The sequence below is a fragment of the Canis lupus genome, chromosome 15 (assembly GCF_011100685.1).
Source record: "Canis lupus familiaris isolate Mischka breed German Shepherd chromosome 15, alternate assembly UU_Cfam_GSD_1.0, whole genome shotgun sequence".
In the NCBI taxonomy this organism is placed as follows: domain Eukaryota; kingdom Metazoa; phylum Chordata; class Mammalia; order Carnivora; family Canidae; genus Canis; species Canis lupus.
The window spans coordinates 32,347,018-32,365,465 of record NC_049236.1 but is presented as its reverse complement, the minus strand read 5'-3'; positions in this window follow the sequence as shown (position 1 = coordinate 32,365,465).

Genomic DNA, 18,448 nt, shown 5'->3' with positions numbered 1-18,448 from the left:
TAAACTGCGTAGGAGGTCTGAGGGGGCTTTACTTTTGAATGTAGTCCATAAAATAAAAGATTTGGGGTAAACGCTAACGGTTTTATTTACACAGCTGATTTCACATATCAGAAGGTTTAACACTGTAAGAGAGAAATAAAGATTCGTCATCCCTTCTACAAAATTTTCAAAGTCAGATGTGTCTCAGAATTCAGAATTTTTCAGATGTTAGAAAGGTAATACAAGACCTCTGCCATGTGTCACGTAACATTGCCAGGAGTGTGTGTCTGGCTGAGCACCCGTAATTAAATATGTTAATACCTATCCAGCAAAATGTATGAATATTTCCATTACATAGGATAAAGATCATAAAGAACCCCATTTCCATCATTGCAAGGCAAAGCTTGCGGACAAATCTGTTTCCAGTGTTTTCTGCATTTCAGAATGGTAGTGAAAGAATTATGGGCCTCTACTGCCTACGACTTCTCCAAGGTGAGGACCGGCCCACATTCCCACCAGCATTTTACAGATGGTTTCTTGCCAGGTCTTAGTCACCCTTGAATTAGTGTTTGGCATGGTCTCTGATACATAGTGTGTATTAATTGTTACACTGAATTATTTAAGTCAAGCATTACCATCAAGAAGTAGAACCAAAAAAGCAACCTCTGGGGAAGGTTCAGTGAGCCATCACCTGAATGTCAATTGAAAAACAAAAGAAGGAGGTCTCACATGTTGCAGTGTGGTTTTATTTTGAGTAGAAGGATAAACTGAACAAGATACGCCATTTCACAAGGCATTGGGGCCCCCAAGAATTTAAATTTCTAAGCTCTGGCCCTTAGTTATAGGTCAATCCAGTTTAGGAGTTTAAAGGGCCAAAATAAGATGTATTCGAAGTGTTTCTCATACTTCTAGAAGGACCAGGCTGGGAGCTTGTTGACAGTTCAGGGTACAGAATTCTTCTATCATGGAGTCTTGCAAATTGCACTAATAAACCTCATCAACTGAAATCGAATTTTTTCCCCCTAAAGAATACTGTGACATTTTTCCTAACCTGAATCACCACAAAACAACAGCACTCTCCTAATTAGCCTTTGAAGCCATTTATCCAAACAGTATCAGACCTGCAATAGGCCAAAGTTTTCATAATATTACAGTGCAGTTTCTCCAAGAAACTGGAACACATCTCAGGGAGTGAGTGTCTCTAGGTCTAACACAAAACACATTAGGCCTCCCGAATTTTCACCATTTGTTCATGAAAACAATGATGTTGCCCCGCGCTTTGAATGACTCAGGAGAGAGGCCCCTCTCCTCGGGTGGGGCTACTAGCTCTCTTCAAACCCCCTCGCTGTCAAGCCTGTTCCTTTAGAGAGTCAATATTCCAGAAGTGCATTTGTGGTCCACTCTGGGTTCTGAGAATGCCTCGTGAATTTTTTCTGAACGTCACAACTCTTGTCTTTCAGGAATTACCAATATTTACAGGAGGGAAAAATGTTAATTTGGGCATTTACGTTTTTGTTTGCCTCCCACTGTTACTACCCTTTCCCGGACCATCTCCCTCACCTGACCATGGTAATATTTCCAAGTTATTAATGTGGTTAGTCATGTTAGTTCTTTTCTTAGAAACCTCTTTTGGCTCCCCTTTACTTTCATTATAAAATTAAAAAAAAAAAACTGATTTTTATTTGTGACTGTGATTCTGAACCTACTTCTCTCCTTCATGTCCCTTCGTTCCCTCATGCCCCGGTCCACCTATGTCTCAACTTGGCTACATTCCATGCTATTTTATAAACCCCACAGCCTTAATCTTGTACCTTTGTACATACTTGTCTTTCTGTTTGTGATATACTCCACTCTTCAGGCAAACTATTTATCTTCCAGGAAGCAGTTCAAATGCCATCTTCTCAGGGAAGCTTTTCCAAGGCTCTCCTTTCATGCTCTTACAATACTTTTTTTCATCCCTCCATTTAAATACTTCTTTTCAGTGTGATTTTTTTTAAAGATTTATTTTATTTATTTATTTATTCATGAGAGACCCACACAGAGAGAGAGGCAAGAGACACAGGCAGAGGGAGAAGCAGGCTTCCCATGGGGAGCCTCAAGTGGGACTCGATCCCAGGTCCTCAGGATTACACCCTGGGCTGAAGGCGGCTCTAAACCACTGAGCCACCTGGGCTGTCCATTCAGTGCAATTTTAAATGTCTGTGGTATTTCTATCTCTTCTTAATTTTTTTTTGACTTTTCTAGAGCATTTCATATTGCCAAGCATACTTTTAATGCTCTGCAAATGCACTTTAATTGAATAAAAATAAATGAATGTTTCATGGATTTGTAGACTTTTTTTTTTTTCTTTTTTGAGGAGTGGTCAGTCCATGACATACTGTTTAATAAGAGAACTCCTCTCTGATAATGAGGAACTTGGGCAAAGGAAGAAGGAGAGAGAATCTTAAGCAGGCTCCATGCCCAGGGCTTGGGGCTCAAATGCACAACCCTGAGATCCTAACCTGAGCGGAAATGAAGGGTCGGATGCTTAACTGACTAAGCCACGCAGGTGCCCCCATCATCTATCTTAATGAGATTTTCAGCTCTTTCTCAACAGTCGAGTTTTGAAAACTCTTCTGATATGAGATGATGAGTGGTAGTAAAGAGGGATCAAGTTCTAGGAAATGCCAGCAATTAAGAATTATGAAAATACCAAACACTTATGCCAATTTGATTTTCTTCAGTTGCACACAATTCTGTGAACATATGAGACCTGAATAAAACAATGACAAAGAAGCCACCCAGGCCCTGATGTCAAAGCAGAGCTGAGCCTGATCCTCTTGGAGTGCACTCTGAGCTGGTACATGGAGTCACTGATGTTTGAGCAATTTCCTGCTCTCCTGAGAGCAGGATGCAGGACTGCCCTGTTTCTCTGCTGTCTGCCAGAATGCCCAAGCACGGCTCAGGTCACCCAGGACCTGAAGAAACAAACCCTTGAGTTGGTGGCATTTCCTCACAGGGTGCTAAGCAATATTTGCTCTAAGTTCAATCCCAAAACAACTAAGCAAAATTGAGCATCACAGGAACATATTATGGTTAGTCCAAGATATTTGTCTTTGGAATAATTGACTTGTCTCTGTCTACATGATGGTCAGATTTCTTCTCCAGATTTCCATTTTAACATTCTGCCTTGAAACTACAGAGACCTTCTACTCTTTTATTGAAATTGATATCATCTACCATGAAATTCTCTAACAAAAGTCCCTTTTGGTCGAGGGAGAGAGGGACAACTTAGCATATCTCCAATTCTCTATAGGTCATCAATCCTATATTTTTTTCTGCAGTCCTGAAAGAAAAAGAGTTTTCATACTTTTTTTTTTATACTTGAGTTCTGATTTTAAATAATCCTATCTCCTGATGGGATTTATAGAAAAAAATGGGGAATTTTAAACTCCCAGATGTTATCAGCAAAAAGAAATTAGGATCTAGATATTGAGGTCAGCTATTAGGAATTGGGGTTGAGATATTCTAAAATTTCACGATTTTTATGTAAATATAGATTGTACTGGATATTCAGGGAGACTTGCTCAATATAAAGATTCAAATTCTCTTCAATCTCCGGAATATTGACATATTTGTCTACTATGACTCCAAAATGCACTGTCTTGCTTACTGTAGCTTTATATTTAGTATACTTAAATAGCTATGAAAATATATATTCATTTATATTATATTATGCATATTATAACAGCTATATTAAAGTCTAGAAATCTGATAGTGTTATTCCTCCAAGTTTGTTCTTTTAAAAAAATTTTTTTTACTCTCCTAAGTCATTTGTATTTCCATATGAATTTTTAAATCAGCGTGCCAATTTCTTCAAAAGTGCCTGCTGGGATTTGGTAAGGATTGCATTGAATCCATAGATCAATTTGGAAAGAATTGACATCTTAATGATAATGAATCTTCCAATCCAATCTTAACAGTAATGGACTTGGGAAGGAGAGAAGGTAAACCTCTGTGCTTTGATGTAATCATTTTACTGGAAGCTTTATGATCTTTATTCTTCTCTGTATCAATCTTCCCCTGCTAACTTCTAACATAGAAAGTTTCAACTATTCTCAAATAAACAATATCCAGTTCACTTAACACAGTTGTCTTTCCTAACTAATCCTTTTTTTTCCTGCACAGCCAAATGAATGGAAACAAATTACTCTCAATACATTTTCATTACTTACATCCCTGAGATCCAGTTTTGCCCACAACTCTACGCCATTAGTTCTTGGTGTCCTCATCCCACTCAAAAACTGTTGCTCTATTTCTTAATCCTACAGTTTGTAACCTTTTGGTATCATTTCACCACTGTCTTTTTTCCTCTCTGTAAATCTCTCTTTCCCTTTTGAATCTTAAGGACAATATTTCCCAGGTTCTGAGCCCCCCACCTTTGACTATCCTTTATGCCAGCTACAAGATCGAGCATAATATTTCTTTTTTTTTTATTAAAGATTTTATTTATTTATTTATTTATTTAGCAGCAAGGTAAAAGGCAGTGGGAGTGGGAAGGAAAGAATCCCAAGCAGACTCCAAGCTGAGCTTGAAGCCCAACATGAGGCTTGATCCCATGACCCTGAGATCGTGACCTGAGCCAAAATCAAGATTAGGACCCTCAATTGACTGAACCACCTAGGTACCCTCTAGCATAATATTTCTTAAAATGTATTCTAGAAAGCACTAGCACTTTGGGATATTAACTGGTAAAAAATGCTGAAAGGAAGGAAGGATAGAAGGGGGAAGGAAGAAAGAAGAGAGAGAGCAAGAGAAAGAAAGAAGAAAAGGAAGGTAGGAAGGAAAGAAGGAAGGAAGGAAAAGAAAGAATCAAATCAGTTTAGGCAACATAAGCTCAAGAGTCCTGACTGTAAAGGCTTTTAATATGCTATTGGCCATCATATATCATATGGAAGAAATTACAACATATGGCATTTGCCAAACATGTAAGCCTGGTGATACAAGCCCTGGGAGAGTAATAAGGCACTGAAACTTGCCATGCCTACCAGAGGGACCTGAGTAAATCAAGTATCCATTCCTTAGTTTCCTCTTCTTTTATTCTTTTTTTTTTTCTCTTCTTTTATTCTTATATAATTTTTCCAGTCTCATCTTTGGAATTCAGCATAATTTATTATTCAATAAATATTAATTCAGATTTCTCATCTTTACTGAACTATTTTTCATCGATAAATTATAATGATCTCAAGGTTTCAGCATTATATTCCTTAACTTAAGAGATATTTCTCTCTTAGCAGTGAATGGGATTACTTTTAGTTTTAAAAATAATTTTGAGGGAAAGAGCAGGGGTGGAAATGGTAGTGAGAAAGCAAAATCACCTTGGAGGAGTGCAGACTCCTGAATTATAGAAATATTCCAACCTTCCATTCTGTGGTCAGAGGGAAAAACTGGATCTCGAGGTACCAATTATGGTTTATATCTGGTATGTTCAAGATGACTAGAAGTACTCTGCTTTAAGATGCAGAATATTGTGGTCAGACTAGGAGCTAGAGCTGCACTTAAAAATGTTTTAGCAACTAGATCAAACCGAGCTCCCTCACACCCGAAAAAATGACTTCAAATTCTAGTTTTCAGTTGTTGTGACGAAGTGGGCTAATCAATAATAAATTGCAGTCAGTTCAGGGGCTATTCTGACTTTTTTAAAATTCTGCCTTCTTTGATCAATATGGTATCTGCCTTCTTTATGGAATGATACCAGAAGTGATGCTCTCTGTCTCCCACAGGAAAAGGTGACAAGAGGTACCAAGGTCCATCCACATTTATGAAATCAAGAGCATAGATTATACCATTTGGAATTTAAGAACCAAGAGGGACAAAAAAGAAACAAGTATCTATTAATTTAAAAAATTGTTTTTGTGAAGGAAAACAAAAAAATGCAAGAGCATTCATGTTTAATAATGAAAGAGATAAGGGCATAGAGTTTTGAGTTCATCTTACATGTAATTTATTCAACAAACTTCCTATACTGATTTTAACTTGGGTTTTTCAACTCATATGTTGCTTCATATTTACTGCCAAAATAAATATGCTTTCAATTTTGTTTTAAGATGGAAGGCGTGGGTATTTAATCAATGCTAAATGAATATTACAAACATTTATCTGGAATAAAAAATATGAGGTACTACAAAAAAGGAAATATAGTTTTTTCTTATTAATCATTTAAAGATATTTGATAGTTATTCTAGCTGCTGGCTGTTGTAGAGTATTAAAATCTTTTCTACTATTTTTTTCTAATATTTAAGAATAATGAATGGCTTAGAGTTTAGCCTGGTCAGCTGTTATGGTACAGAATCATGCAACAGGAAAGATTGACTAATATGTTGTTTCATTTTAGGAAAATTAAACATTTTTCTTTCTGAAATCCTTATTATTAACTGTGATTTTGCCATGAGAATGTCCTATAAAGCCCTGGGAGAATGATTTTCACTGGAAAGCTAATCATAGATCCAGGTCCTCCAAAGCATGCTTTAAGTTAAGCCATTTATGGCAAAGGAATTAACATTTTTAGAGCATGTGATGGTCAATTTTATATGGCAACTTGGATAGCCTATAGTACCCAATTATTCAGTTAAACATTCATCTTGATGTTGCTGTGCAGGTTTTTGGTAAATGAGATTAACATCTACCAAGAGTTGACTCTAGGTGAAGGAGATTATCCTGCATAAGTTAGGTGGGCCTGATGCAGTCAGTTGCAAGTCAGTCTCCTTTTAGAGGAGAATTGAGATTTCACTGAAAAGAAATTCCACCAGCAACTGCAGCTTCAGTTCCTGCTCCAGAGTTTCTAGCTTACCACATATATGGGTTTTGGACTTGCCTGGCTGGTCAATCGCACCATCCAGATCCTTGTGATAAATTATATAGATTATATATGAATACATATTATATATTCATTTTATATGTATTCATACAAACACATATATATACGCTATATATGTATAGATATGTGTCTGCTGTTAGAGGATTTTGCATCTAATTTGAAATATATAAATATATTCATTTTTTTGTTGAAGAACAATTGCACATATATTTGTGTGTGTGTGTGTGTGTGTCCGTGTGTGTGTATCCCACTGGTTCTGTTCCTTCAGTGGAACCCTGATTGGCACAGGGCACATACTTTGCAATGTCCAGCTTTTCCTCAAAGACACTTTCCTGACATATTAAAGTTTGTACCTTCCCCTTTCCATCACTATCTAGAACAGCATTAAGCCTATTTTCATCATAAAATTTATGAAAATCTGGGAGGTTTTTTTAATTAATTTAATTTTTTAAGTGCCTTTCAGCACAACTAAAATAAAATTTGCTGAGGTTAGGCACCCTAATCTGCTCATCCATTGATGTATTCTCCAGACTGGCTCATAGCAAGAGCTCAGTTAGTTGGATGAATGAAAATAAATAGATGATCTCATTTAATCCTCATAAAGTCTCTATAATGTGAAATCTATGATCCCCATTTTACCAACCTCAGAGAAATTAAGTGATTTACCTCAAGTCACATAACTAGTGAGTGAGGGATCTGAGATTTAAACCTAAATGTCCCATTTCCAAAATCCATTCTATTTCCATTATATAATGTTGACTGATTTGTCTTTTTGGGAAACTTAACATCTACAGTGTATCAAGCTCTTAAGCAAGCACTGCAGAGAACACAAAAAGGAATCACAATGTGATCAGATGTATAAGTAGGTCTGTCACTCAGCCTTGTGCACACAGGTAGACAAAGCAATTGTTTTGGTGGGACTCCTGCTCAGGAGGCCAGCAGGCCCTCAGGGAGGGACGTTGGTGCTAAGGAAACTATTCAAATGGGCCCTGGGGGGTGGGACTGGAGTTAGGCAGAAGTTCAATTTAAATACAAGAAGTAAAATTGGTGAAGACACATAACACTTGCATGTCATGAATGAGAAAGTGTCAAAATTCAAGTCCCTTTAGAGTATGTGGGTGAAGGGATTGATAGGAGACCACATATGGAATAGACTTGAATTCTGAACCTAACCCTGTGTGTCATGGTAGTGAGCATGCTAGCTCACACTTTGTGTGTTTCTTTTTGACAGTGCAAGTTGTCATTTAAACATTGCTAGCAAATTTGATTTTTGAAGGTGGAGACATGAATTACTATCATTGGAATGAAAGGACTTTCTCATTGGTTAGTATGTTATTCCAGTCCCCTAGTAAACAAATACTACGACATAATTAAATTTGTAAGAATTTTATCAGGGACACACTTTGTGGCGGGGTGAGGGGGTGGAAGGGTGAGGAAATGGAGAGGGATATGAGACTGGGAGAACTCTGTGAACATGATTCTGATATGACCCCTAGTGAAGGATAGAGGGAGGGGAGATTGAGAAGAGGCATCCTGACTCTGTCCTACAACCTAAGGAATGTAAGCAAGGCCATCAGGAGTTCTTAAGTGAAAGCCAGCTACGGAGGAGTTCCTTGTTTCAGTCTTCCCATCATGCTCATGCTCAGTAGTTGACTGGGTGTAGCCTGGGGGAGGGGTGGCTCCACATCTGGGTCTTCAGTGACGTACTTCAGCTAGTCTGTACCCTTACCAAAGAGTTCAATGACGTACTTCAGCTAGTCTGTGCCCTTACCAAAGAGTTTCTTTCTCCAAATTAGGAATCTAAGCTGGAGTCTCTCTGGAGATTATTATTTATTTGAGGGAGAGATGGTTGACCTTTGGTATAATTATTTTTCAATAAAAAGAAAATACCTTTATATCACAATCAGACACAAAGTCCTCTAACTGTATTAATAGTTGAGTGTCATTTTCCATTGAAATACCTATAACTGAAAATACATAACTTCTATGTCAAAATGAAGACATGGGCTGGCATATGGTATGCTATGGAATGAGAAAAGGGGGGAAAGATAAGAATTAACACTTATTGAGGGCTGTGCTCTTATTAAAATAAATATTTTCATGTTAGCCACTATTTTTATGTCCATTTTAGCAACGTCGAAACTGAGGCTTAGCGAACCTCAGACAACTACAAAGTCAGCAAAAGTTGCATTCATGTCTCGGTCTCATGCTGCTTTTTCTCTTTTCTCTACCTTTTTTTAGGGCAGTTTTAGGTTCACAGCAAAACAGAGGAAGGCATTTCCCCCTAAACCCTCTGTACCTACACATGCATAACCTCCCCCATAATCCACATCTCCCGCTAGAGTGGTACATTTGTGACAACTGATGAACTTAACATGGACACATCATAATTATCCCAAATCCATTGTTTACATTAGGGTTCATACATTCTGTGGTGTCATACATTCTGTGAGTTTCAATAAATGTAGAATAACTTGTATCTGTCATTATGGGATTATACAGAGAGATTTTACCACCCTAAAAATCCTCTTTGCTTCATCTATCTCCATCCTCTACTCCTAGAAACCACTGGTCTATTTTACCTTCACTTATTCTTTCTTAAATGCTTTTCCTTCCTTTATGTAGATTTGAATTTCTGGAATTTATTTTCCATCTTGCTAAAAAATGTTTGTTTGTTTTTTAATATCTATGGCAAGACAAGTCGGCCGACAAAAAATTCTATTTTTATTTGCTTGGGAAAGTCTTTATTTCTTCTTTGCTTTTGGGGAATAATTTTGCAGGGTAAAGAATTCTAGGTTGGTGGTTTCTTGTTTTTGTTTTGTTTTTTTGTTTTTTGTTTTTTTTTTTTCCTATTTAAATATACTCCAATCTCTATTGGCTTCCATGATTTCTGAAGAAAAGTCAGATGTAATTTTTATCTGTGCTCTCTATAACTGTTCTCGCCTCCCACCTGGCCTCAACTTCTTTCAAACGTGTTTCTTTATCTTTGATTTTCTGTTGTTTGAAAATGAATGCCAGAGTGTAGTTTGGGTGTTTATCCTGCTGAGTGTTCTCAGAGCTCCCTGAATTTGTCCTTTGGTGTCTGACATTAATTTTGGGAAATTCTGTCATTATTGATTCAAATATTTCTTCTCTTCCTTTCTTTCTTTTTCCTTCTGTTTTTTTTTTTTTTAAGATTTTATTTATTTATTTGAGAGAGAGAGTGAGGGAGCACAAGCAGGGGGCAGCAGCAGAGGAAGAGGGAGAAGCAGGCTCCTCATTGAGCAGGAAGCCTGATGCAGGGCTTACTCCCAGGACCTTGAGATCATGACCTGAGCTGAAGGCAGATGCTTAACCAACTGGACCACCGAGGCACTCCTTTTCTGGTTCTAACTTATGCATATATTACACCTTTTGTAGCTGTTCCCACAGTTTGTGGATAATCTGTTTTCTGGCTTTTGTTCTTTTGCTTTTTTGGTTTTTTTTTCCTTTGTCTTTAGTCTGTTTTCTCTTTCCTTTTTGGTGTTTGAGTGCCCTATTGATATATCCTCTAGCTGAGAGATTCTTTTCTCAGCTGTGAAACAACTACAGTGTTACAGTGGTTTTTTTGTTGGTGTTGTTTTTATCTCAAGCATTTTTTTTCAGTTCTTTCTTAGGATATCCTTCCCTTTTTACATTCTTCATCCATTCTTGCATGTTGTTTATCCATTGGAGCCCTTAGCATGTTAATCATGATTTTTTAAAATTCCTGGTCTGGTAACTCCAATACCTGTGCCATGTCTGATTCTTCTCCTGTCTCTGTCTTTCCCAATGGTGTTTTTGATGCCCTGTAATTTTTTTCTAAATAGCCAGACATGATGTGTTGAGTAAAACAGTGACTGTAAATAGGACTTTAGTAATGTGATGAGATGTGAGAGTCAGGGAAAACCTTCAATAGTCCTGTGATTGGGTCTTAGTCTTTTAGTGACTCTGGACCAGAAACTTCACAAGAGTCTCCCAATTGCTCTTGTTTTTGTTTTTCCTCTCAATTAGGTAAGCAGGATAACTAGAGTGGAGTAGAGTTGGGGATTCTTCCCCAGGTCCATTAGGCTCTAGTAACACCCTAGTAGGTTAGGCTCTAGGTAGCTAGTTTTCCCTGATAGTGGGTCTTGTGAAGACCAGAGTGCTCTGGCATATTTCAAAATTGTGCCTTTTCCTTTCCCCCTGCCAGAAGCAGGAGGGGATTTTTTTCCCTAATATTTACTGTGGGAATCTTGTTGTGTTTCTGGAGGTCAATCTCACAAGATTGTGGGGTCCTGTATGACAGGGTCACCCAGGAGTTTTTAACTCTCAGAGTGGTCTGCCCTGAGCCTTCATCAATTCATCAGCTATAATTTAGGTCTTCCCACTGGGCCACTGGCTCCTGAAGCAGCATCTATGAGGGTGTCTCTGCCCTGTCAGCCATATTCCCTGTGTATGCTTGTCTGACTCTCTAACCCACAGAGGCAGCAGGTTGCCCTATGTCCTCCTCTTTCTTACTGATCCAAGAATGGTTATTGATTTTTCAGGGTTTTCACCTTTTTGCTTGTTAAGACAGAGCAGTGACTCTCAAGTTCCTTATACGTGGATCCGGAGACTGGACCTCCCATGCTGCTTTTAGATAATGTGCGAGTGGCATGTATGTCATCTGAGGATAAGGAGGGAAGAAAGGGAAGAGTGGAGTTCAGAAGACAGCATTTCACTTCTTAATTTTCCCTGGGTCAGTGTTGCATCCCTTTAACTGGGAGGGCAGTTTTGGAGGCGATGCATGACTCCACAGGGGAACAAATAGAAACTGGATGAGGAGGCATATAGGAGGTGAGAGAATGAAGGGGCTGGTGCCATTAGGAGAGAGGCTACGTCCTCCTCCTTGCAGACTGGTAGAAATGAATTGCAGAGTCTTGAGTGCCCTTAAATTTAAAATTTAGGTTCTTGGCTATTATTAGTTCTATGTATCTTACAGACTTGAGGTTTATTAATGACTTATTACCATATTGGTTAATATTAGTACAACAGGACCTTCCCATTTGTCATTTATTCCTTGAACCAGTTTTCACTGCCTGTGGGCCAGGCCTACTCTATTAGGGGCTGAGAACACTGCAGGAAGGAGGCCAGATGTGATCCTTACCCTCACAGGGCCTACTTTTAAGTGACAATGTAGAAGCTGCTTTTATCAAAACTAGCTATATTGCAGTAGCCTGTATGCAATTTTTGAGAATCCTAATCATATTTTTGAGCAATCCCGTCCCTCACTCCTCCTAAACACACATACACACACACTCATTATCCTCTGGCTATCAGAATTGTTTTTCTTACTGCATCTGATATGAACTTAAATACCACCCATAGCTACCCATGAAATCCAGACATAACCTGACCTAGAAAGTTCTTTTCTAGTTTTATCTCTGACCATCCACAAGATCCCCCACCCCATCTTGTATTCCAACCACATAGAGATACTCCAGATTCACCCAATTTTCCCAATTTTTGTATGTGCTATCCCTTTTACATGAATGCTTTACTTCATTTCCTTCATCAAGTAAACTGATACCAGTTATGAGCGAATTCAGATGTCCTTTCATCTAAGAAATCTTCACTCTTTCCTCCAGGAAACTGTTCATCTCTCCTCTGGAGTCATGATTTATATTCACATATGTTATGACAAATATACATGGCATTGTAATCATTTGCCTAAACTATATTTTCCCCCTTTGTTCCTCTATGAGACTGTGTCTTGTTTTTGAAACTTTAGTGCTAGCAGAGTTCCTGCAACACAGGAGAGAGTAAATTAATGGTTAGTTGATCTGATTCCACTTGAATGAAGATTGTGGTCAAGAAGACTCAGTTTTGATGTTTTGTGGTGGGTATTAATTCTCATTCAGAAATGTCATTCAATTAAATAAGAGTACCTGTTTCTTATTTTTTTATGATTAAATATTTAGATGTATAGATTTATATCGGAGTAACTCACCTTATGAGAATTGTAATAAATCATTCTCAATATTTTGTTAATTCTGACTTGGGGCAAAGACTAGGTTTTTTAAAATAAAATATGATGAGTGAGAAGTGCTTAACATTTTAACGTTTCAAATACTATAATGTGATTTACCTCAAATCCAGGATTTGGGCAAAGGTTACTCCAGAGATATGAAAATCCCCACACTCTTCTAAAATAACTGAATGTAGGCCACTCCTGAGGCTGTTTATTTTTACATGATATACAATGAAAACACTATAATTAAGAATGGGTAAACCCAGCTGTGCTTTGGGTTTATCAAATTTCTTAACATTGTTTTTGACTATTTGGAGTCTGTGAAGAGTAAAGCCTACTTTTCCAAGAATTTTCCCTCGATTTTTAAATCAGTGTTTATTTTAAAAGAAGTATAATCCATATGGTTTTGATTCCTCCACACTTAACTCATCCAAATGCAGTTTTGCAAGAACTATTTGAAGTCAAAAGCTTTTTGAAATTTTTATGAGCTTTTTTTGTCTTTTTTTTTCCCCTCAGAAGAGGAAGCAATACTTTGCCAAGTGTAAACAAAGCTAATCACCAAACAGTTTTATGTTCTAAAATAATGAAACTGGATTGGGTGCAGAATTTGACAAAATAGTTCACTTATCCCTAGTGAAATTGTTGTCTAAACTCATACATAGACCGCCTTCTCTAAAGGACGGCCAGACGACGCCAGCATTATACCATCCAGACTTTCAGATCTCACATAGTTCAGCAGCTAACTGAGTTGTTTCCCAGCCAGGTTTTACTTATAATATCTTTATTTTGCCATAAAAGTCAACTAAGTGCAATATTAAATATCATGACAGCTGAGAAAAGCTATTGATAGGGCCTGTAAATGGAGAAGCAATGCCGCATCTATGAATGAGTGCTTCTAGGGATTGCTAGACCTACGTAGGAAATCAAGGAAGAAAAAAATACAGGATTCTGGATGCTTCCAAAGTTGCACCTAGAAGAGCTATTGACAAACTATAGCTTGGAGATTAAAAACCGCCTGCTAACTGTTCTTGTAAATAAAGTTTTATTAGAACATGTCCACATCCATTCATCTATGTATTAACTATGGCTATTTTTTTTGCCTTAATGACAAAGTTCTGTAGTTGTTTTTTTTTTTTAATATTTTATTTATTTATTCATGAGAGACACACAGAGAGAGGCAGAGACATAAGCAGAGAGAGAAGAAGGCTCCATGCAGGGAGCCCAATGCGGGACTCAACCCCAGGACCCAAGGATTATGCCCTGGACCGAAGGCAGGCACTCAACCACTGAGCCACCCAGGAGTCTCTTTAGTTGTGACAGAACCATATGGAGGGCAAAGCCCAAAAACATTTACTACCTGGACTTTTACAGAAAAAGATTATGGATTCCTGATTCAGGTGATACTAATAACCCTTACCTCCTCAGCTCTGGAAATTATACAAAACACCTCTGAATGTCATATTCCCACTCTAGATCAAGGATTAGAAGTATATTTTAAAAATAGAGATTTTTAAAAAGGAAGTATCAGAAGACAAGTATATGTAGTAAATATATGTTATTGTTCACATAGCAGAAAAAATAGATCTATTTGCCAATAATATCCCACCTTCTTATATCTCTACAACCAATTATTTTGGGGATTTGTAAAGTATATGCAATTCTCCCAGCATGAAGGTATTCATGGTTGGATATCTCTAGTGAAGTGACTGTTTTTTTCCTTCAATTATTAATGTAACAGAAAAATAGTAGTCAGATTTTTTAAAACTTACTTTGTGCTAGCACCTACAATGTTTCCTCCTGCATTATTACATTTCATCTTCACAAAAGCACTTTCCTGGGTTATTTAAACTCTAAAGATTTCAATTTATTCTTTTGTAAAATAATATTATGTGCTTCTTAGGGCTATTTTGAGAGTCAAAAAAATTAAAACATATATGGTCCCTAGGAGAAGGCCTGTGATCTGCTTATGTCTCTGCCTCTCTCTCTATGTCTCTCATGAATAAATAAATAATTTTTAAAAATGTAGACACACAGTATCATGTATATGTGTGTATATATGTGTATGTGTATATGTACACACATATATATATATGGTGTGAGAATTTGAACTGATGGTTTGATGAGGAGTCTTGAGAATCCAGTGATGATTGGGGTAGGACAGTTGATGACATGAGAACTATGGATTGATGGCTACGTTGAGGCTAGGGGCTTGGAAGAAGTGTCGATGCACAAGCAGATAGTCTTGCTAAATAAGTTGTTTTGGCTGATTTATCTTCTAAAGAACAACTATTTCATGGCTCATGTAGCTTTTATTTTTGCCTGTTCTAGTTATTGTTTACCACAAAAGCAGAAAAGTTCATTGGCTTAGTTTTTCACATCATATGTATTAATTGTTAATTATGTGTCAGCAATTTTCATTATTATGGTTTTTTTAAAAAAAGATTTTATTTATTTAATCATGAGAGACACAGAGAGAGAGGCAGAGATCCTGGGACTCTGGGATCATGACCTGAACCGAAGACAGACGCTCAACCACTGGGCCACCCAGGCATCTCTCATTATAATGTTTTATTATTATTATTTTAAAGATGAGGTAGTTGAGACTTAGGAAAGTTAGATAATTGCCCAAAGTCACACAGTCCAGACATCATTATGGCCCATATATAATTCAATTCCCTGCAGTTGAAAGACTGTGGTCTCTTATGCACTCTCCTTTGGGAACCATTCTTAGCTCAAAGTTGCTCTTAGCTCCCAGCCACAAGACCCTCTCACCAAATGGCAGCTCACTTCTCCAAAGCCAGCAGAAGAATCTTGTTTTGGAGTCTTGCTCCAATTTGCTATGACAGAGTATTATATAGCAGAATCAAGAGGGTAACTATCTCAACACCTTTGGTAAATAACATAACCTAATCAAGGGTGTGGCTTTGCTATATTCTATTGGCTAGAAACAAGTCACAGTTTCTCCCTTTGCTCATGGAATTATACAAGGGAGGTCACCTTAGAGTATCTCAGTCATCTCTGCTTTGGTCACTTTAGAGTATCTGGATGGTCATCTTAGAGTATCTCAGTCATCTCTGCTTTGGGTGACAGACATGGTCTTATTCCTGGTTCCCAGGAGCCTGGGTTGTGATTATCCAACTGATGCTTATCAGCTTCACACTGCATCTTTTCCTACCTGTTTCCTCTAACACCATAGGGTCTATTAAGACATGGGACCAAGGTGCTGTGCTGTTGGTACCACAGGCTGGACACACTACCAAGACTTTCCTTCTCTGAGTTCTGTACAAAGCTAGCAACTTTCCGTATCAGCAGGTAAATGGGCCAGAACAGAATTCTTATATAAAGAATGTGTTGCCACCATAACCCTAAGGAACTTATCAGGCACCTTGCTACCTTCTTTGTTGTAGAAGTTGTAAGATGCAGCAATTTATTTTATTTTTGAAGTGCTATCCAAACACAGCCATGACCACTAACCTCCTAAAAGTATACTGAAGTGACAGGTCTAAGAATCTTCATCGAGTTTATCTCCTGCTCTCTGAAGTACATGTTATCTTACCAAGATTTCTAATACACTAACCCCTTCTTGCCTGTGCAATCAGCATGATGTTGTCAATATAATGGATCTGTATGATGATCTGCAGAGTGCTCAGTGATCCAGAGATCTTTAAGCTCTATTTTGTCACAGGAGGGAGTGTGGCTAATATAGCTGATTCAAAACTGTAAATGAATACAGTTGCACATAAGTGCAAACTGTTTCTGATCCTCTTTTCTTATTGAAATACAAAAGAATGCATTTGCCAAGTTAATGACTCCATTCCACAGACCTGAGACCTTATTAATTTGTTGTGGCAGATACTGTGATCAGTCCTAATTGCTTGAGCTTGTAGTGGCCATTATCTGGGATCCATCTTGTTTCTTCCAGGGCCAGATTGGTGAACAAAATAGAAGTTATGATATTGATCACCTTTCTAGTTTTTATTGATGGCACTAATTTTTGCTGTGTTCTCCTCACTCCTCGATGTGATGTAGTTTTTAATTTGCTATCTTGGCCACATGGAGTTAGTTTCAGTGATTTTCAGTTGGGCAGTCCCCACTATGATGGCTGTTACCCCACCAGCCAAGGACCCAGTGTGGGGTTACTCCAAACTCCCACTGTATCAATTTCAACCACATGCCCAGGCTCTGGAGAAATGATGATGGTCAGAAACCCAATGGTCCCACTGTGAGCTGGGCTTTAGTCAGTTCTCCATTCATTTCCTTGCTTCCATAAGCTCCCATTCTAACAAAAAGATCATGGAAATGCTCTGAATCTCTAGCTATCAAAGTCAGCTCAGACCTTGTGTCTAATACTTCTTGAGTTATATTTTCCCAGTGTACCATCACTTGAGTAAGTGGGCATGAGTCCCTTTGGGAAAGGGCAAAGAATCATTACATTAATTACTTGCTGTAGTGTTGCAGAATCCTTTATGCTAAAGACACAGCTATGTTTTCAGTCAGTGGGTTCCAGATCTGGAAACCAGTTCAGCAACTGTGAAAGGAATTGTGGCTTTGTACCTGGAAGACTGCCTTCAATCTCCTATCCCTCTATTCTTGATTATTTCTGGTTGTAGATGTGAATGAGCCATTTCCTTGGTTGCCAGTCTGTTCTGTCCTTAGGGACACTATGTTCTATTAACCAGCTCCATAACTCCCTGGAGGCCATACTCCTTTGTTGCTCCTCTGACCTTGGTAGACTTAATGGTACTTACAGTCCCCTGGCTTCTGCTGGTTAAAAGCTGCCACCTGGCCTCTATTTCTATGAAGTCCCATTGTCCCCAAAGATATTAACAAACACCACTCTGGTCTGCAGGGAAGGACCAACACTAAATGCGCAAGTGATGCTGGTGCCATAATCACCGGTCCATTCCTAATAGTCTAGGCACATGGTGTATTCTAGGGCCTCCCATAAAATAAAATTCTCTGATGGGTCTTCTAGCCTCATATGTTGGTTCCAGCCAGTCCACTTTCCTTAGTTGCTTTATTACTTCTGTAGAGTAGATCTCTGCTAGGGAAAATCAAGCAATCCCACTTTGCTCAGCATTGGCCATGACTTCCCATGTTCTTATGGTTACCTTAGCAGCAGTTTTGCCCCATCCTCAGGGGTCCTGGGCAAGATTTTCACATTTTGTCTTTGGAGAGTCAATGAATCCTTGCACTCCTTGATCAAGCACCCTCAAATCCAATATAGCCTGGATGGCTTTATTTATGGATTCTACTAAACATTTGTGGAAGATGTAATAGATACTAATTCTGTATAGAGATAATTTTGCCTAGACAGTTGAAGTGGAGGTAATACTTCATAAGTATTCTGTGAGGGCAGCCTAACCTATTAGATAATTCTAAAACTCATATCAAAATGAAAAAAAAAAAAAAGATAAAAAGAGGTTAAAAACCCTTTGCAAAAGAGTAATAGGCTGGAAAATTTATACTATTTGACCTCAGATATCATACATCTACAGCCATCAAGACAGCATGGGGTTTGCCTAAAGGTAAACAAATAGATCATTATAATAGATAGAATCCAGAAATGGACCTATACATATATCCTCAATTGATTTTTGACCAAAGTCCAAAAGCAATTTAGT